The 22,433-nt window shown below is 34.6% G+C and overlaps 2 long non-coding RNA genes across 2 annotated transcripts; one reads left to right on the plus strand and one right to left on the minus strand.

Moving 5' to 3' along the window:
- Positions 1-834: 834 nt before the first annotated feature.
- LOC109160470 lies at positions 835-4,768 on the minus strand. Its single transcript, XR_002050745.1, has 7 exons — positions 4,547-4,768; positions 3,302-3,407; positions 3,133-3,198; positions 2,247-2,355; positions 1,460-1,546; positions 1,010-1,075; positions 835-925 (listed from the first exon to the last, which is right to left on the minus strand). It is a non-coding gene; the product is annotated as an uncharacterized LOC109160470 (long non-coding RNA).
- LOC109160471 lies at positions 3,251-17,520 on the plus strand. The gene is made up of 3 exons (XR_002050746.1): positions 3,251-3,347; positions 13,396-13,400; positions 17,509-17,520. It is a non-coding gene; the product is annotated as an uncharacterized LOC109160471 (long non-coding RNA).
- Positions 17,521-22,433: the final 4,913 nt, after the last annotated feature.

Genomic DNA, 22,433 nt, shown 5'->3' on the forward strand with positions numbered 1-22,433 from the left:
TGAAGCCGGTGTTGTTGTAAGTCACGCACATAGACAACGGTTAATAACCGTTGTCTTTTCTAGAAACGACAACGGTTTTTTAACCGTTGTCTATTAAGTGTTGTTGAAACCGGTGTTGTTAAAAGTCACGCACATAGACAACGGTTATTAACCGTTGTCTTTTCTACCAACGACAACGGTTTTTTAACCGTTGTCTATTAAGTGTTGTTGAAACCGGTGTTGTTAAAAGTCACGCACATAGACAACGGTTATTAACCGTTGTCTTTTCTACCAACGACAACGGTTTTTTAACCGTTGTCTATTAAGTGTTGTTGAAATCGGTGTTGTTAAAAGTCACGCACATAGACAACGGTTATTAACCGTTGTCTTTTCTACCAACGACAACGGTTTTTGACCCGTTGTCTATTCAATGTTGTTGAAACCGATGTTGTTAAAAGTGATGCACATAGACAACGGTTTTTAACTGTTGTCTATTGTGTGTTGTTGAAATCGCTGTTGTTAAAAGTCACGCCCATAAACTGTTGTGTTTTGTAGAAAATACAACAGTTTCAACTGTTGTCTATTGTACAAAAGACAACAGTTTCAAACTGTTGTCTATTGTAAAATAGACAACGGTTTTTAACCGTTTTTAACCTGCTTAAATTTTAATCATATAAAAAATCAATTTATCCATTCACCATGGCCAAGTGTAGTTACATAATTTTGCACAAGCTAAGGTTCAAAATAACAAGTCTAAATACTTCCATGACCAATTCTAATCGAATCATATATCATCCAAGTCATAATACTACAAAAAACAATTCCACGAACCAAGTCTAAATGATCACAACGTTCTAATGATCAAATCATACCTACTCTAATAACTTCATAGAATATCGGCCCATTCAGAACGCACCAGATCAATAATTGCTTTGTCACCCTCAATCTGCAATAAAAGAGTAGGCATTTATAAAGAGCACAATCCTAAAGTGCTTCTATAAAGAGGAAAATTTAAGAGACTTGAGATTACACTAATTATATCACTTGCTCCCGTTATATCATCCAATCCATACAATATCCTTTCAGTGTCACTTTCCTAAAAGTAACAATGGCACAACAATAAGAGATTAGTAACGTAACACTGTGCCAAAAAACAAAATAAAAAGCAAATGATATTCATAGTTTAGAATCAAAAGCATCAAGAACAATAAATAGAAGAAAATCTTAAAATGAAAAATCTGAATAGTAGTCACCACTTTTTATCATTTAAGAATTAAGAGGGAATTTCCCCAACTCAAAGGTGAAGAGGTTAGCCTTATAGATAAGACACAATAAGGGTTGAATCAATAAATGTGGATAATAATCATAATATGAATAATGTGTGAATGCAGCTAGTGGAGTTTAGAAAATAAACTGTAGCACTATATCAAGCTTTAAAATCAATGTGTTTCTTAGCTAAAGAAATGGTATTGACAAGCACCTGCCAAAATCTTTTTCTTTTGTTTATATCCCGGTATTTGCAGCTTACAATTTCGCCATTCCTCCGATAAGGAAATGCAATAACAATCTGTATCAACAGAACTTTCAAAAAAGTTAGCCTGGGAAACATTGAATTCATCATATCCGTATGGAAAACCAGCTATGGTAAGATGAGGTAATTAGACTATTAGAGCTTACAATATTTCTCTAATATGGGACAAGCCTTTACTAGTTCATTAAGGAGTTTGATCACTTTAAAGATTAAGAGGATGAGGGTGGTTTCACAAAAGAAGAGAAGAACATTTAAAGAAACACAAATTTGCCATACAAAATCAGACTTGCCAGAAGAGCAGTTGTCAAGCAGCCTTGTATATAAAGCCCTTGGTGAAATTTCCAAATGATTAAAATGGTCCAAGAGCCAATGGTGAAAGGTTCAAGAGCCTAATGAATTGCAAAGTATAGCCTCAAATAGGAACACAAAACTGAAAATTAGGTAATTCAAAGGGAAAAGTTTGAGAACTGATGATAAAGTTAAGGATCAATTATAGTTGATCAAAAACATAAATACACAACAATCAACTTTACATAGTGAAGAAATAAGGGTTGGTTGGGAAAAGTATATCTACGAGGTAAACATGTTTTTTAATATGTAAAGTTGAGTGTTGTTTATATGTACTTTAGCAACCATTTTTGCAAGAAATATAATGCTAATGGCTAAAAAAAAAATTTATTTATTGAACTTATAGGTGCATAATATATTTAAATCTAAAAAGATAATCTAAACATACTTGGAAACGTATATATTCTGTCTCTTTACGTTCCAAGTCCTTGAGAAGAACCTTTTGCTCCTACTTTGGCAAATCTAAGCTTGCCAACTTCTGCTCTAGAAATGAGCGCCTGCAGTTTGTAGAATAGAAAGCATCTGAATACTTCAACAAAGCATCTGACAATTTGTTTGATATTATGGTCCACCTTCTGGGAAAGCTAACTAAATCTAGAAAATACTTCTCTAGAAATAGTTCATTTATCTCAATCCAAGCTAACATATGGGAATGCTGTAACTTCATATCAAAATTATTCATCCACCAGCAATTAAGTGGACATGAGGAAAAATCAAACAGTTCATTTTACAAGGCATATAATGTACAACTGCATCACCACTAAATCATTCAATCAGCTTGTGTCCTATTTATATTGAATGCAGATTTGGACACCCATTATGAATGTCCATCTTTGCAGTGACAATTTCCATGACAACAACCTCATAGGAGGTATGAGCTCATCCTGTATGGCTGTATATATGAGTGCCTGCTATAGACTACCATTCCAAGACAATGACAAACTTCCCTACAAACACTCATATGACTTGTGTTCCACTCACAGACTCATAAATTTTCAAATGATGCAAGCACAACAAGGATTCAAATACTAATATAATGTAGACTCCCTCACCACAGAATAACATTTAGAGCATTTTATTAGAACTAAAGGTTTACAACTTTTCCAACATTGAACTTGAAACTCAAGTAAAGAAAGAAGGAGAAAGCTATTTTTTTTAGCTTTAAATCTTTAATCCGAGGCATAATTTCACTAAAGCACAAGAAACGAACGTATCAACAAGACTCCACTATATGCATGATTAAACTAAGTTGAATATCAAGAAAATGCAATTACCTGAACTCACCAGAACTTGATTTGGTGCAGGAGCAGCTCCCATTCGTGTATCCATTTCAACTTTTCCTTAAACATGCAAAGTGTTTCACTAAGTAAGGAAAGCATAATACTAGACATGCAATGATTGGTTTGGTAGTGAGAATCCTCAGAACTTAGCTTGTTTATTTACCTCAGAACTTGAAGTTCTCTTTCAAGTAACAAACCATCTCTTTCAAGTTACTCATGTGCATAAGTAAGATTAAAGAACTCCTTTGTTTGGTGATTATAAAGATAGCCTGCATGCAAGTTCCAAATAACCATCAGAATCATGGAAAAAACAATATGAACCATATGCAACATATACCATATACTCTTCATAATAAGTACTTTTTTTTTAAAAAAAAAAAATCAAATTCAAAATGAGCATGAGATGTGGCTCATTTTAATAGGAACACTAATTCCCAAGCAAAATCATAAAACCAAATAAGTAATGGCTAGTAATGCATGTCAGAAATTGTGAAAGCCTGAGGCAAAACTGCAGAAAAGGGACCATAAAGAAGTGTTAAGGAATTGCACTACAGAAATAAAAATAAAATGTGCATTCAGAATAATGCATGTCAACCTGTTGCATATGTAATGATGTGACTATTCTAGGGTACAACGAAAGGAGAACACAAGGTTTGAAGAGGAAAGCACAAAAAGCTGCGTCATATTTTGTCCTGTATGCAATAACTGTAAAATGAGATATAGAGAACTACTTAATACATTGACCCGGAGAACTCAACAAACTATTAATCAGAATAGTATCATATCCAACAAGCTTGTTGACCCATGTTGCAAAGCCCAGTTATAAGAATGCCACATAACTTGATTAATTTTGCACACATTCTCCCTCACCAACTTTCTAAATAGTTCTACAGCCTCCACAATCCTATTATCCAGACAGACACCATTAATTAAGGGAGCATAAGTGATGGTATTCGGGGGAATCCCTTTTCCTATCATCTCGGCAAATTATGCTGTGGAACCATGCCCACCTTGCAAGGTGGATACGGTTCCACAACATAACAATTTCCATACAATCAATGCAGCCTAATTAACATCACATAATAGAAGATCTTTTAACACACATATAATAAATTTGCTTAAGAAATATGAATTAATCTTGTTCATCATTGCAAAAACAGAAGCAAAACCTTAAAAATTAAAGCAGATTAAAACAATATGAGACTAGCCCAGATTTTATCCAAATGCAAAATTCAAAAGCAAATCAAAGCAACAACAATTCACACAAACGAATCTTTTAAAGAAATTGAGACCTTTTCTTTAACCACAAAGAGTGAAACCTAAATAGCATGCATATAACAGAGCTGTATAGAAGGAAGATTAGACTGGAATGAAAAAAAAATAGAAAGACAAGCAAGATTAGACTTACAATGAGGCCTGTGCACTTAACAGAGAGCTGTAGAAGGAAGAGCAGCGGCGGCGAGTGTGACTGAGGCTGAGGCTGTGGCTGTCGGCCGTCGTCGTCGGCGAAGGAAGAGCGGCGGCCGGAGGTCTCGGAAATGAGAGGGCGAGAGGAAGGGCGGCGGCGAGTGTGGCTAAGGCTGAGGCGATGGCTGTTGGTTGTCGTCGTCGGCAGAGGGATGGCAGTGAAGAACTCTCCTGATCGGCGAAATGAAATTTTGGAATATTGGGGGTAGAACTCTCTTGATCGAGGAATAAAATTGGGCGAAATGAAAATTTTCTAAGTTTGGGCGGGTAGGGCTAAATTTTGGGTTGATTTTTCGCGCTCTCTAATAAAATAATAATAAATTTTTCGCGGCATCCGGAACGCTAGACCCAATTAAACCGGACAATATAGATATAGAACAGGGTAAGAAAATATTAGTTTTATTACCCGGGTCACTAGACCCAATTAAAATAGTACCGGGTATATAGGTACAGAACGCGAGATTCACAGATTTCTATACTGTAGATTCATAAAATCTTTACTCTAGATTCATAATTTCTAAAGCGTAGATTCATAATTTCTAAATCGTAGATTCATAATTTAAATACAGTAGATTCATAATTTAAATACAGTAGATTCATAATTTCTATGTAGTAGATTCATAATTTCTATACTACAGATTCATAATTTCTGTATTGTTGATTCATAATTTCTAAACTGTATAGTTATCAAATTATGAACATATAATTTTGTGAAAACGACGTCGTACGTTTTGGACTCGTGTTCACAATGCATTGTTCAGCTATTATGAACATAGAACAGTTGCACAGCATAATTTGCCCTTTAATACCCCGAGGTTTATTACCGACAACTCGCGGCCCAATTATATTACAAAGCTAAGATCATGGCAAAAGAAATGGGATATAGCTAACCAATCGTTATGCTATGGACCCGTGTCCACACTGTAGTGTGGACACGGTAACGGTGCCGTTGGTGGACTTTGATCAATGTACGACATAATTTGTGATAGCTAACTGTACGGCATCGATCAACTACTCTTTCATATTCATTCTCCACGTGTCTCAATTTTGGGTGCCCAAATTTTTTTAAAAAAATATTATAGATATAATCTATTGTTTTTTATACTTGATATTTTTATTTTTTTTTTTTGAATTCATAGATTGGTCTTAATTATAATATGAAAATAAAACTTTAATGAATTGACTTTGAAATTTTGGTGAATAATTTTATATTTAAATATGAACGAAAATATAACTATTAAATTAACTTTTGAATTGTATTCTTTATTTGTTAAATTTTTATGCAATATATTTGGACAACAAATTTTAATTACATTTTTATTCTTGTTAACACTCAGGATATAATAGCTAAAAGATAAGGTGTAACACTTTAGTACACAAGAGTTGGTGTGGTTTGGTGGATTTGGCTTTGTTTGTTATGTTAAAGGTCTTGGGTTCTATCTTTTGTGGTGGCATCCTTAACCTATTTTATACAATCATTGTCTTGGGTCTCAAAGACAACACATAAGAAAATTGGTTATATCAAGTATATATATTAGTTTACTTGAGTACATAAGTGTTGATTTGGTTTGGTCGGTTTAACTTAGTTTATTATGTTAGAGGTCTTGGGTTCTATTCTTCCTAAGGGATCCTTTAATTATTTTCTAAAATTGTTGTCTTGGTTTTCACAAACAACACAGAAGCAACCCAGTTATATACTAAATGTTGCACATTTAAACACAAGAGTTTATGTTGCTTAGTTGGTTAAACCTTATTTGTTAAGTTTGAGGTTAAAGGTTCAACTCTTGTTATTAACATTCTTATCTTTGCTTTATACAACTCATTAAATAATGATGTGCAAAGACAACGATTTTTATAACCGTTGTATTTGTAGTGTTGTGTATTCAAATACGCTTAAAGACAACATACCAAAGACAATGGTTAAATAAAACCGTTGTCTTAAACAAATAAAGAACGCGCAACGACAACGGTTGACAATGGTTAAATAAAACCGTTGTCTTAAACAAATAAAGAACGCGCAACGACAACGGTTATATAAAACCGTTGTCGTTGTAGTGTTGTGTATTCAAGTGCTATTAAAGACAACACATAAATGACAACGGTTAAATAAAACCGTTGTCTTTTATAAAATAATATTGCGCAAAGACAACGATTTTTTATAACTGTTGTCTTTGTAGTGTTGTGTGTTCAAATACGCTTAAAGACAACATACCAAAGACAACGGTTAAATAAAACTATTGTCTTAAACAAATAAAGAACGCGCAACGACAACGGTTATATAAAACTGTTGTCGTTGTAGTGTTGTGTATTCAAGTGCTATTAAAGACAACACATAAATGACAACAGTTAAATAAAACCGTTGTCTTTTAAAAAATAATAATGCGCAAAGACAACGGTTTAAAAAAACCGTTGTCTTTGTAGCGTTGTGTATTCTAGTGCGCTTAAAGACAACACACCAACGACAACGGTTAAATAAAACCGTTGTCTTTTTTAAAAAAAAAAGAGCGCACAAAGACAACGGTTTTAAACAACCGATGTCTTTCTAGTGTTGTGTATTCTAATGCTCTTAAAGACAACACACCAACGACAACGGTTAAAAAAACCGTTGTCTTTTTAAAAAAAAAAACGCACATAGATAACAGTTTTAAAAATCCGTTGTCGTTGTGGTGTTGTCTTTTCACAAAATGCACAAAGACAACACACTTATAACAACGGTTAAGTAAAAACCGTTGTCTTTGACAAAAGTGTTGCATCAAAGACAACGGTTTTGGACCAAACTGTTGTCTTTTATACAAAAGACAACACTTTTCTTAAAAACTGTTGTCTTTCTAGTGTTGTCTATGTGCATTTTTCTTGTAGTGAACCCTTCAAGAATATATCGCCCAGAATTTTATGGCCCCAAGACCCACATTGAATTATAAAATGCCTAAAATTGAAAATTACCAAATCCCCTGATACGGCTAAAGACACCCCATAGCAAAGAAATTAAGGATTTACGGTATGAAATTTTACGCCAAATCACTCTGCTCTAACTAGGTCTATAGACAAAATTTACCGTTCATCAATTTATGGCCACAATATTAGCCCTAATTCGAGGGCCGACGGAACGCCACAAGCTCAACGACACGAGCAACCCCAAATCACCGCTGGTTTTAGACCCAAACAATGAGAGAACACAAGGAATAGGAAAACATTGCTTACCACATTCGGAAAGTTGCCGCCCCAACTGCCACCTTTTCGAAACCCTACCATCCAGCACGCCAGCCCACCGTCGATACGCCGGAAGAGAAGTTCGACTCTTCAGAAAGGCACCCGGATGCATGCGTCGTAGGTGATACTCCCGTCCTGGAAAAGGGCGTCGCCAGAATGGATGGACTCCTTTTCGGCCGGCGACTATCAGACCCCTTCGCCATTGCTACACCGAAATTCGCTTTGATTAGAATCGCCGGCATGAGCTCTGGAATGCACGGACGAAAGAAGAACCAACGTGGATTAGGATTCCAATACTGATTTGTCGCTACGTGAGGAGAACTAGAAGACCAAAATGCCCTTTGAATAAGAAACATAACAAAACAATACATTTTAAAAAGGGAAAATGGCACTTTTTCCCTCTAAACTATATACTTATAGTACTTTTTCCCTCTGAATTATTTAAGTGGCTCTTTTTCCCTCTAAAATGTTAAATGGACATATTTATCCTTAAAATAAATATTTAAAATTAATATTTCATTTATTTTTATTCTCCAACAAATTATTACTATAATTTGGTTCAAACCAAACAGATACTATAGCAACCAAACCAAAATATTTCAATTACAATTTATAATCAAAACGCGATATTTAGAGTTTATTAAAATCGCGAACCGGAATGACTGATTCATGTTCCGAACTGAAAAAATAAAATACATTTATTGTTGAATTTAACTATTTTAAAATAAAAAATAAAATTTTAAAATAAAGACGGTTCAAAATCGCGAACTGGATTCGGAACCACCGGTTCACGATTCATGATCTAGTTTTTTTGTTTTTTATTCTTAAATTTAATAAATTAAAATCCAAATATTGGGTTCTAGATCTGAATCATAACTGAAAAATTTTAATTCGATTGTTATAGTGTCTTGTTCAGTTCGAACCGAACCGTGGTAATCGCTACATATACGCAATAATTTGTTGGAGAAGTGAAATAAATAAAATGTTTACTTTAAGGGTAGAAATGTCAATTTAATATATTTGGGGGAAAAACCACCACTTTTAAAATAATTGAGGGGACTAATGTGCTTACATAAATAATTAAGGGGGAAGAAGTGCTATAAGTATATAATTTAGTGAGAAAAAGTGCAATTTTCCCTTTTAAAAAATAAAAAACGGAAACTAATTAAAGACACAAGACAATCAGCACCGTGCAGTCACTTAAATATAGGGCCGAGAATGTTAAGTCCATATTTTAAAAAAGGTTCTCATATGTTTCAAAAAAACATGAATCGTCGGATTTATTTTTGGAAAAAAGTGACAAATAGGTCACTGAATTTTTACACATTGTACAATTGAATTGAACAAAAAAAAAATGTGCAACTAGACCATTAAACATTCAAAATTTGTGCAAATATCATTTTTTTACAGGTTACTTCCAAATTTCCCATAAATATGATGTCATAATGTAAAATTATATATAAAAAATTATTTTAATTATTATTTTTCAAAATTAAAAGAAAAATAATAATTTTTTAAAAATAAATAATAGCATTGAAATGTAACAGTTAACTATAACAAATGCCACAGTATATGATCTTACCTATATGGTTAAAGGTACTAAAGACCTCTTCCCTTTTCGTTCGTTAATCAGAATGCCTACCAGCTTAGGTGAAGTTTTAATTTGTTTTTCGTCACCTAACTATATTTACTAAACATATTTTTTTTTTCACTAAAGTGTCTAGTGCCCATTTAACTTCAACCATAGAGGTAACATATATTCGTTAATCAAAACGGGCATATATTCGTTAATCAAAACGGGTCCGGTCAAGTGTTTCAGAATGCCTGCCAGATTCCTGAAACATCATAGAATGAATAAGTATATATTCTCCTGAAGTATTTTGGCGTGATACCCGGTTAATTATATGACAAAGGTCGAGCTTCATTAATCCCATTCCAAATATAGCAACTCGCCTAATCAACTCACCAAGCCTACCTTCAGCTATATATATAATTAAAAAAAATATATATGATGTCATAATGTAATTTTTTAAAGAAAACAATTATTATGGAAAAAAAAATTATATATAAGATTTTTTTTAATTTAAAAAAAATTATAATTTGAATTGAAATTTAAAATTCAGAAGAAGGTGGAAATTTTAAATTTTAAAATTTAAAATTATTGTCGTTAAGTTTTAATTCTAATTTTGATTTTATGAATTAGAGATTTTGGGTTTGAATTTTAATTTTTAATTATTAAATTATTAGTTTTTAATATATATATATATATATATATATATATATATATATATATATATATAATATGTAAATTATAAAAACTATGCCATTTTAGATTAATGATTAAAATAAATATACCTCCCAAATATTTGAGAAAATTAATTATTTAATTATTTATCACATTTGTGTATGATCAAAATCTTCTTTTATTTAATATTCACACAAATTTTAATTATTATTTTTAAGATTGCGTATAACCAGTGAAAATTGTTAAACGCTCGAACCCAAGAATCCATTTAAAAAAAATATTCTAAACACATCGGTTAAGTGAATTGTTTTATACACATACACACTAGTTAAAATGCGTAAATTGCGCGATTAAATTAATATCTAACACAAAAGTTAAAATAGGTAAATGTTTAGTAATCTTTAAAATATTAAATAATTAATAATTAATATAAAATAAAAATGATTATTTTCGATATAATCAAAATGAGTATTTTTAACTTGTAGTAAAAGTAGTAGTAAAGAAATAATGTCCTAACAAATTTTTTATATTAAAATAAATTAAAGCTTCTTAAAGCAATATTGATTAGACAATAAAACTTAAATTATTTTTTGTTAAAATTGACATTATTATAATAAGTTTACTGATGTTGTAAAATAGTGATTAAAAAGTTATGCAATTTAGTTTTAACATATGAATTCATACGCAAATTAAAATCTTCTATCGAATTTTGAAAATCTCCCAAATTTAATACCACACCTGGTATAAAATTCGACCATTAAATATTTTTGAGACGAAAAAAACGATCGTCGCAAGTTCCGTCGTCAACGTCAAATCTCTCTTTGTGCCAAACATCACACCATAATTAATTTTCATTGCCATAGCGCAACGGACATGTAAGGTGTCGCATTTTCTGTCGCCAATGTGTCAACATATTGCGACGGAATTGATTTTGTCGTCCCATTCTATAGCAAAAATAAACTTTTCTTAAAAAATTAAATATTTTTGCGGCGGAAAGAACGATCATCGCAAGTTCCGTCGCCAACCTCAAACGCCAAATCTCTCTTTGGGCCAAACATCACAACATAATTAATTTTCGTTGCCAATACCATTGTCATATCGCGACAGACATGTAGGGAGTCGCATTTCTGTCGCCAATATGTCAACATTTTGAGATGAAATTGAATCCGTTGTCCCATTCTGCAGCGAAAATAAACTTTACTTAAAAATAAAATATTTTCACGACGGAAAAAATAATCGTCGCAATTTCCGTCGTAACCCTCCGTCGTCAATTTATTGGCAAAAAGATTACATGGGAGTGTTTTCCACTTTGCACTAAATATCGCAACGGAATTCATTATCGTCGCCGATTATGTCGCAACATCGCGACAGAAATTATCGATTGTTGTCATTTCTGTCGCCACTGTGGGCACGGAACTTAATTCCATCGCAAAATCCGTCAACAAAATGTGGGCGCCAATGTTTCCCGAGTTTTTACTCACTTTGCGCCAAAAATCGCTACGGAATTGAATTTCGTCACCATTTCCGTCGCAAAATTGCAACGGAACACATTCCGTCACAAAAACTGTTGCAAATCGGCAACGAATTACGTTCTGTCGCAATGTTTCCGTCCTGATTCGCGATTTTTCTTGTAGTGGTGTTTGTAAATTTTTTTATGATTTAATAAAAAATGATCATCTCTTCATGGACAAACACTACGAATTTAAATGAGCTAAAAACAATTATGCTCTCCTACAGTTTTATTCTTCCGATTTCCTGGTACATGGTCTACTATATTACTTGCTTTACAAAGAAACAGAGTCACAGACTAGATGTAAATACCTAGACATGTCAAACTCAAAAATCAGGTACGTCAAGAGTTGCCATGGTGTGCTATGCCTGATTGTTGACGAGGGTTATTCAAGCGTCGATGGGCATGATACAAATAGAATGCTTTCTACGGGCATGATTTTTGATGTTTTCGCATTGAATTCATCCACTAGGGAAATAAAGGCCTTACCTTCGATTAAGGTGCCTAACAAACCACCCAACAAGCCAACTATACGTATAGGGTTTGGATTTGGGCTGTCTAAAACCATGGGCTGGAAGATCATAATGCTTTTGAAATTTGAATGCAATGGGCTGGAAGATCATAGCAAAGATAGTTATGAAATTGCAATGGTTTGTAGCCAAGTAGAGGATTCGTGAGAGTGGAGGCAAATAGATGCAGTTCCACACTGCCCTAAACGTTTTCCTTACCTAAATTACCGTCGGAACTGCTATTTAAAAGGAAAATATTATTGGTTGTGTTTGAACGATCATTTGATTTGGTTTGACATGGATGATGAGGTTTTCGATAAGATTAAGATTCCATAAGAATTGAATACTAATTTCATTAGGATTATAAATGATTCTATTGCTGTAATTAGTTATCCATTTCCATCTGGGGAGGTTGATGATCATTTCATCAATATTTGGTTAATGGATGGAGATAATAATAATAATAATAATATTAATTGGCGAAAACATTCAAGTATACACTGTGACATAACTGATCATGACTTTTGGACCCCGGTAGGAATGAGCCAATTGCTAGTGTGTTCAAGTGATTATACGGAATTAAGGTATGATGAGATTGCAGAAGAGAATGTGCCTTTTTTCAAGGTTGGTTATGGACCAGATCTAATTTTTATTAATTTGGTAACTTAAGAAAAGAAGATTATTTGTGCAAGTGAAGTGAAGAAGAGTCCAATTAATATTGGTCTGAATCCAGGTGGGAATGCTCAAATTTTCAGTGAGAGGAATATTAATAAAGATGAAGAATGGGATGATAGTAATATTGTTTGGGATGATTTGGAACACAATCCATATGCTCGATATTTTCATGAGAGCTTGAAATTTCTTTAAGAACAAAAAATGTGTTTATGTTTCCCCATCTTCTTTGGAATGTTATTTCACATGATTTAATGAATTAATTCCCTTTTGTTAAAAAATATATATATTTTTCTTTGTGCTCTTGTGGTGCAAGGATGTATGCTTTTGCTTTTTCCTTCACTTCTACTGATCTTTATAATAAACTTTTGTTTGTTTTTTGGTTTTTTTTTTTTTTTGTTTTTTTTTTAGGATAAAAACTTAATTCATTAAATCATGAACCAGAAAAATAGGGGGCATCTAGCGACTCCCGGCAACCTGACTCAGAAACGGCCTCTCTAGCAACAAAGTGGGCGGCGCGATTCGCAGATTGCTTGACAAAACGAAAATCAATATCCATAATAGATGATGCTAATTCTTTTAAATCACCTACGACTAAACCGAAAGCAGAAAAAAAATGGAGCGCTAGAAAGTGCATTAAACAGTAGTTGTGAATCTGTCTCGAGATCCACAAAATCCAAACTGGTATTTTTGAACCAACTCAGAGCTTCCCGCATGCTTAGCTTCAGCCACCTTAACATCATAAATTCCAGGCACACATATATTCTTCGCTGCTAGGAACACTCCATGATCATCCCTAACCACCCATCCAAGGCCCATTGTGTTATTTGTATGGTTTAATGCAACATCAGTTCATCTTTAAGCGCCCTGGTCGCGGCATCCTCCACCGCTCAATATGTCTCGCGGCAACCAACACAGCAACAGACTCATTGGCTGCAATCCAATTATCTAGAAACAAAAGAGCATGGCGCACCATCAGGTTTAAATCAAAAGCAGCACCCTTCCAAACACAAGCATTCCGGCTACACCAAATCCCCCAGCAAACCATCAAGAATTTGGGAACCTGTTCAGCCTATAACATAGAAAGAATGCCAAAAAACCAATCATTGACTACATTACCCGGCACATGTGCAATAGATATGCCAATAGCTCTGTAACGACTGTAAGCTCGCAATTGCCTCCGGACAAGCTGCAAAAATATGTGAAGCACTCTCCTCTTCTTGCCTGCACATATGGCACATCAAATTACATTCAATATGCTTCTTTCGAAGGGCATCCCAGATTGGTAAAAAAGACGATGCCAATTGCCACCCAAAGGTTTTAACCTTTGGAGGTACAATGGTATTCCATAAAAGCCTCCATAGCCGATCATCATGCAGCATGCTCACTTGTCGTCTGTAACTAGACTTCACAGTGTATGCCCCTTTATGATCCCAATGCCAAACCCAAGAATCATGGGGTTTAGGAACACTAATTGGGATTTTCAGAATTAATTCTGCATCACGGTCATTAGAAATATCTTTTACACAATCCCTATCCCACGACATACCTTGCTCATTTAGTAATGATGACACGGGAGCATTTGCAATCGACGAGTGCACCTCAGTTTGTCATAATAAACTTTTGTTTTAGGGCTTGGTTGTTTTTCTTTCTTGAAATGTAGTTGCGTAATGCAATATATTTTGATATATTATCTAAATTGTTAGGACAAATCTGTGTTCTCCAACACCTTCAAAATGGAATTATTGCCTCATAGTGACTAGTGAGGTATGTAACATATTTTTATAATTAAAATTTCTCTCAATCATTAACTCCTTTTACACAATTCGTCTAACCACACCCCTATTATTATACTTGTGATTCTTTTACATCAAACTTCCAAACTTAATACATCATTTGATTTACAGAAATATTTGCCATTGCTATTCAAAAGTATGCTCTAGGTGAAGCTCACATTCTGATTCTAATATGCAAATTAAAGTTCTACAATTTAGATTGACTTAGCTTATCCATAACTAACTGTCTCAAGTCAAGAAGGAAAATAAAATACTCTCATTGAGATTTGTACTTTAGAGCTTGTAATTACTAAACACAAGTATATGATAACTCCTATAATCCCATATTTATTCAACTTGTGAACCAGACAGTAGAGTAGCATAGTATTCGTATTCTATTCCTTTCTTATTCTATTCATGCTGGAATTTTATTATACTCTTTATATTTTATTCTCTGAATCAAACGCGACGTAACCATAAATACTCGATTACTATTGAAAGACATGGTTATTACTATATATACTATCACTTCTCGACTATAAATGATCATATATGTATGGTCAAGGACAAGGGGATTATTTTCATCTACATAAAAATAACCTTCGCACCCTTAAAACCTCTAAACTTCCCTAAACTCCATGGAAATATTCTAAGCCCAAATGCACATAATATTCACCTTACAATTTTCACGTAAAAAAAACTATGTCAATTTATTTTCTCGCAATTTGTTTATATTTTATTATCAGATTCATGTTGGATCAACTTCTATAAAACCAACCGAGAGAGAGAGAATTGAAACTAACTAAACTTTATGTTAAATTTATTGAAAATCAAATTTTATTGGTGAATTTGATCACAAGTTGTTGAAAATCACAATCATTATTTCAATTTAAAAAAATAATGAATTATTTGTACTAGTCAATATGGTACATTTTATAAATACTTTTAATATTGTAAGTGTAAAATGTTACACATTTAAAACCCACTTAAGTTGGCTTAAATTAGTTGTCAAAATGGTCCAGTGTCTGTGTCAGGTTGAGTCGGATCAGCGCCTACTCCAGTCCAGTGTCAGCACTAGGATGCAGTCCAGGATCAGCTCCAGGAAGTAATCCAGAAGAAGTGAAACTCATTCAAACATTTATTTTGGTCAAGACCCTACTTCCATGACTTTTTAAATCAGGAGATGCAGCTTAATTTGAGAAATTGAAGGCTGCATTTTTTCATACCAAAGAGGTTTCATACATCACTATAAAATGCTACTTTGTTAAGCATTAAAGTTGAAGATTCAAGGATTAAAATTATACATATCATACCTCAAATCCTACACTAGGTTTTCTATAAATACATTCGTGTGTTGAAGGTCTCTCAACTGGTTCAAGTTGTGATGAAGATAGCCTTCATGTCAAGTCCATGGTGACGCTGGAGTAGTCGCTGGATCGGAGTAGTGCGCTGCGCTGGAGTAGTGTAGTTTATGCTTTAGTGTGTAATGTACTCCCCCTTGTACTCCTAGTTGATCATCTAGTGGATTGGGCTGGCATGAGTGGCCCCGCAGACATAGGAGTGAGGCTCCGAACTGCGTGAACATTTTCTGGTGCACGGTTCCATTTGCTTTTATATTTAATTTCTTTATTCTGGCTGGAGTAGATCCTAGAGCTAGTCCAACTTAATAATTGAATTAAAATTTAGTATGAACCTTTAGGTTATATCTTGCATTCAAGATCCACGAGCATTTTTCAATTGGTATCAGAGCCCGGGGACTTAAAATATTAGTCTAATCGATCTGGCTTACTCATGTTTCTTGAACACAAGATCTCGGTTTTTGTTCTTGATTCTTCTTTAGCTTACTGTGCATTGAGTTTTGCAGAATGGAACGACATAGAGAACCTCCTGAATTAACAGGTGACAACTATGCATACTGGAAAGCTCGTACCAAAATGCACCTACGAGCTCATGGGGAGATGATCTGGAGGGCAGTTCCCACTGGATGGACTCATCCTACCAAAGATGGAGCCACTACAGGAGCCCCTCTAGTTCTCAAACCAGAAACAGAATGGACAATTGCTGAGATGACTACTGCGAACTACAACAATAAAGTCTTAGATATTATTTATTCCTTAATGCATGAGAGTCAGTTTACCCTTATTACAGGTTGTGACTCTGCCAAAGACGTTTGGGAGATTTTGGAAACTACCTATGAAGGAACTAACTCAGTCAAGCAGTCCAAACTCCAAATGGTTTAATCTGACTTTGAAGTTCTAAAAATGGCAGAAGACGAATCAATAGTTGATTTCCATGCCCATGTTCAGGAACTAGCAAATCGTGCAACCGTTCCAGGCGAACCTTTCTCCCAACCTAAACTAGTCAAGAAGATTCTTCGTTCACTCCCTCAACGTTTCAGGATAAAGGTAACGGCGATTCAAGAACATGACAGGTGGGACGATAAAAATGTAGCTCAATTAATGGGAAACTTGCAAACCTATGAGATGGAAATATTCTCTAACCACACTAAAAAGAAGAAAAGCATTGCCTTTATAGCTGAAGAACATGAGTCAGTATTTGATCTAGAAGAGGTAAATGTTGATCTCGTTGAATTTTTAATTAACCAACTTTCGAAGCTTTTGAAACAGGTGAAACAGATGAACAACTCTCGAAATAGAAAGTTTCAAAACTAGAAGGGATCAACATCAAATGCATCACGTAACAGCCAAAACACTGGATCATCTAATTTTCATCCATCACGAAACTCTCAATCCAGGGATAAATCAAGTGCAAAAGGCATTAGGTGTTACGAATGTGAAGGTTTCGGCCATGTTCGAGCAGAATGCACAACATACCTAAGGCGTAAGAAGTCGATGTAGGCAGCTCTAACCTGGAGTGACGATGACGAACTTGAACCTGATCCTGATCTAGGATCTAATCCAGAAGAGATCTCCCGTAACCTTGTGGCATTCACTGCAATAGCCAACATGGAGTCTGACCTAGAAGCTGAAGTAGACTCAGAAGCTGGAGAATATGTGTCGGCTGAAGACCATGATTTACCAGTTCCCTCATTTGAAGTACAATATAAAAAGTTGTATGCAAAATAGGAAATTCTTGTAAAAGTAAATAGATCTTTGTCGAGTCAAGTCAGTAATCTAGAGAATGCTAGGAAAGTGTATAAAAATCAAATTACTGACAGGGACAACATCATCAAAGACGGGCTCAAACGTGAATTGAAGAAGAACTCAAACAAGAGTTGGACATGCTCAAAAAGAGAATTAAAATGATGAACAACACTTCCACCGTCGACCAAATCTTGGATTCTGGAAGGACAACATCTACCATGTATGGTTTAGGTTTTTCTAGCGGAAAAGACAAGGCTGTGACAGTTTTGTAAAAGCTTCTGACTCTGACTCAGCACCTGGACCAGTTTCGGATACTCCAGAAACTAGTACAGCGCGGGAAAGGATTGGTAATGTAAGGCGTGACAATCCAAAATTTAAATTCTATAACCCTATTTGTCATTATTGAAGGGTTCGTGGCCATACCAGACCTGGGTGTTTTTACTTTTATAAAGATCAAAGGCGTGAGAAGTACACCCACAAACACATTGCATCGTTTGTAAAACAAGTGTGGGTTATGAAAGCAGATTTTATATCCCAGTTAACTCCAATCGCATCTCAAGGGAAACTAGCAGAAGACAGAGGAGTTGAATTAGAGAATCTGCAAATACAAGATTGAAGGGTCATCATCGAAATAAAATCAGGTATTTTATAATTCAATAAGTTATGTTTATTTAAAATGTTTTTTTTTTTCTCACTGTTTCAAATCGGGAAGAATTGCTGGCTTAGTCCAGAAAATATTAATCCAAATTCTCCGATTGCTGACTTGGAGAGTTCAAAAAATCTGAAAATTATGGTACCTTTTTCTACTCTCTCCTCTACTAGTGGTGGTATTTGCTCAATACCATTTTCAATTCCTATCTTTTTGTCTTTCTCGTTGCCTTTTGCACTGCACAGTTCTATTTTGTCTAGATTATCTTGTTTTGCCTTCTTTGACTGGTTCTATGTGTTCATTAAATGTCCATCTATGATTTGATTGATTTTGTGTGATTGTACCTTCGAATTTTTTTGCTCCAGTTATAATTGTTGCTAATCCTGTCCAGTCTGGTTCTGTGTCAGTTTCTGCTCCAGAATTCTTTGGTTCTATCTCTGCTTCTATCTCTACTCCAGGAACCTCTGGTCCAGTTTCTATATCTAAATTTTCCTTTGAATTGGTGTTTGAATTTGAAAATGCTATTCTTGTAATGCCATGTGTATTTGTTTCTATGTGTTATGTGTTTTGTCCGGTCATGACCGTGTTTGATTTTGGTTGTGTGCTTTCTGTGCTAAGTGTAATGAATATGTGCCTGAATATGCTTTATATGAATATGTGCCTTAATATGCTTTATATGAATCTATGCCTAAATCTGCTTTACCTGGATGTGACTGGTTTATTTACTAATCTGTTTTGTTTTGTTTGACCTTTTTAAAAAAAAAAAAAAAAAGTTCTTGAACTGTTGTTTTGCTGAGTTGTGTGCAACTTGATGTGCTTTGTTTTGGGTCTCTTATTTCTATTTAGCTTGTGCAGGTTCATATGGCAATTTCTTTCAGACAAAGCAAAAGGAATCTTTCTCTAAGCTATGATGTTTCTTTTTGACGAACAGTTAATGTACTAATTGAGGGGGAGCATACTTATTTGGATTATCCTATTATACGGATTATCTCATCTGGATTATCATATTATTTGGATCATCATACTATTTGGATCATCATATTATTTGGATTATTTCCTTGGATTATCTTGTTGATGGGATTGATTATTTTACCATCTTCGTGGTGAATTCTATTGTGACATGGGTTGAATATGGAGATTATTGATATGGATGATAAGTGATGCATGGATGAGATATGGATATTACTCGTGATAATAGATGATGAATTGGAATCTGCCCCTGCCTTAGATAAATCGGGCACTCCGTCAGATCATAGTCCTACCCACTGATGATCACCTTTGGCCTTTATGGTGATGCTGGAGTAGTCGCTGGATCGGAGTAGTGCGTTGCACTGGAGTAGTGTAGTTTATGCTTTAGTGTGTAATGTACTCCCCCTTGTACACATAGTTGATCATCTAGTGGATTGGGCTGACGTGAGTGGCCCCACAGACGTAGGTGTGAGGCTCCGAACTGCGTGAACATTTCCTGGTGCACGGGGTTCCATTTATTGCTTTTATATTTAATTTCTTTATTCTGGCTGGAGTAGATCATCGAGCTAGTCCAACTTAATATTTGAATTAAAATTTAGTAGGAACCTTTAGGTTATATCTTGCATTCAAGATCCATGAGCATTTTTCAAATATAACTATATAAATTTTTTTTACTTATAAGCCCAAGGACCCATGATTTTCACCTTATATTGTTCACTCCGTAATTATATGTGGATTTACTTCCGATTTGGATTGGGTCAAAGTGGGTTCGAGTTTTCCTAAGTGAGACAAAAATATTTATATATTATACGCTCGAAATAAATAATAGATGAATGATCAATTAATTCTCAAAGTATACACATTTAAGTTGAAAGAAATGGAGATGGGAAGGCTTGTAAGAAATCCTTCTCCCACATTGGAAAAGGGATGTACTTTGCACTAGTATATATACAATTTGTTTTTAAAAAAAAAAAATTGAATTTTAAGACATAGAGGTTTTCTCTCGTGCATAGGGGTTGCACTCCTACTTCTCGGCGGATATATTAACAACAATTATATTTTTAAAAAGAATAACTATGAATGAAGTTACATTATACATTTTCCATGCCCCAACCTCATCAATACAACACACAATAAACTTATCAATAAGTATTCTCAAACATTTCTAGGCATCTAATCTCAAGAAATCTAACTTTAACATGCTAAAGTAATAGTTTTGGGAATCCATGGTTTATACCTTTGAGCTTGGCTTTCTCTAGTGTGGATCCCTCTTCTTCTTCAACAGAGATTTCCACCCTCACCTCCTATTTCTCATACAACCAAAATACAAGCAACACCCATCACAAACTTAAACACAGTGAGGGATGAAAGAGATGAAATGGATGGAGGAAAACTTACTGTGATTCTTCCTTCTCTGCTAGCTGACTTCTACAACTTAGGATGAAGGAGGCAAAATGGAGGGATCAAGAGATATCTGATGGAATAGTGTTGTATAAATAGGGTACGAAACCCTAGGTGAGATATTTTGCTGAGAAGGATAGTTTGGTCTTTTGGCTTTTTGAAATTATCAGGTTTCTCATTCAAGGCTAAGCTAGGTAATGAAATAGTTCTAATCAACTTAGGAGATGAAGTAGATTTCTTAAAAGGATGTTTTAAGTAAAAACATTTGACTTGGGTTTTTCAGGTTTCTCTCAGATTGACTTTTTGGGTCAAAACTTGACACATAGATATATCCAATACTTGGGATTTTCGAAATAGGCATGATTTGGTGTAGAATTTATAAGAAAATATAAACTTTAAACTAACCTTCAGCCATAGTAGTTCTTAGTGCTGTCTTGATGTTGCTGTTGTTTGCTGCAATGACTTGGGCAGAGTGTTTCCCACTGGTCTCAGGTACAATAAGATGGTGTATATTTTCTCAGAATGACTGTGTCTTGAGTAGTGGGGGGACCTAACTTTTATAACCTATCTAGCCATCAATATAGGCTTTGTAACAGTTGTAACGGTAACTGTTACAACTGTTACAATTGGCACACCTTAATGGCCATTAAGGCCATAATAACCTTGCACCACAACATGGAAAATGTTACATTCTCCCACTTGGTGCAAGAACAAACTTAAAGAAACAAAATACATGAACTATAGAGATATGTCCTCTGAAAACGAGTAGTATCTACTATAATCACATGCAACTTGTTCTCTAAATACTTTATGTGCTTAACCAAAACTCAATGGATAAACCTTATGTTTATTCCAGGTCCAAAAGATATATATTTTCTCCACAAAATGTGCACAATACAATAACGAGAAAATATCTGAATGCTTTAAGAATTTCATAAAATAACTTTATGTATACAAGTTTTTTACAAAATGGGCGCAAGCCCCATTTTCTCAACAAAATCCCTAAACTTGAATGGTGGCATGCCTTTAGTTAAGGGATCAGCAATCATCAACTCAGTGCTTATATGCTCAATGACCACTTTCTTATCTTTAACACGCTCCCTGATGGCCAAGTACTTGGTGTCGATATGCTTACTTCGACTCCCACTTTTATTGTTCTTAGCTAGGAAGACTGCAGTTGAGTTGTCAGAATAAACCTTTAATGGCTTAGAAATAGAGCCCATAACTCTAAGCCCCAAAATGAAATTCTTAAGCCATACACCTTCATATGTAGCCTCAAAACATGAACGAACTCGGCTTCCATGGTTGAAGTGGTGACAAGAGTTTGTTTAACACTTCTCCATGAAACAGCTCCACCGGCCCTGATAAAATGTTCCCCGAAGTTGATTTTCGAGAATCAACACAACCGGCAAAGTCCAAATCAGAATATCCGACAATGTCCAAAACGTCCATCTGTTTGAACACAAGCTTATAATCCTTGGTACCCTTGAGATGCCTTAAAACCTTCTTTGCAGCTCTCTAGTGGTCTAAACCCGTATCACTTTGATATCGTCTCAGCATTCCAACAACAAAGGCAATGTCCGGCCTAGTACAGACTTGAACATACCCGAGGCACCCGACAACTGAAGCATAAGGAATATTCTTCATGGATTCTCTTTCAAAATTATTCTTTGGACATTGGTCCAAACTGAATTTATCTCCTCTCACTATAGGAGCTGGACTCGGTGAACAATCCTTCATTTGAAATCTTTCTAAGACTTTGTTGATATAGGTTTCCTGTGATA

The sequence above is a fragment of the Ipomoea nil genome, unplaced genomic scaffold, assembly GCF_001879475.1.
Source record: "Ipomoea nil cultivar Tokyo-kokei standard unplaced genomic scaffold, Asagao_1.1 scaffold2848, whole genome shotgun sequence".
NCBI classification, from domain to species: Eukaryota; Viridiplantae; Streptophyta; class Magnoliopsida; order Solanales; family Convolvulaceae; genus Ipomoea; species Ipomoea nil.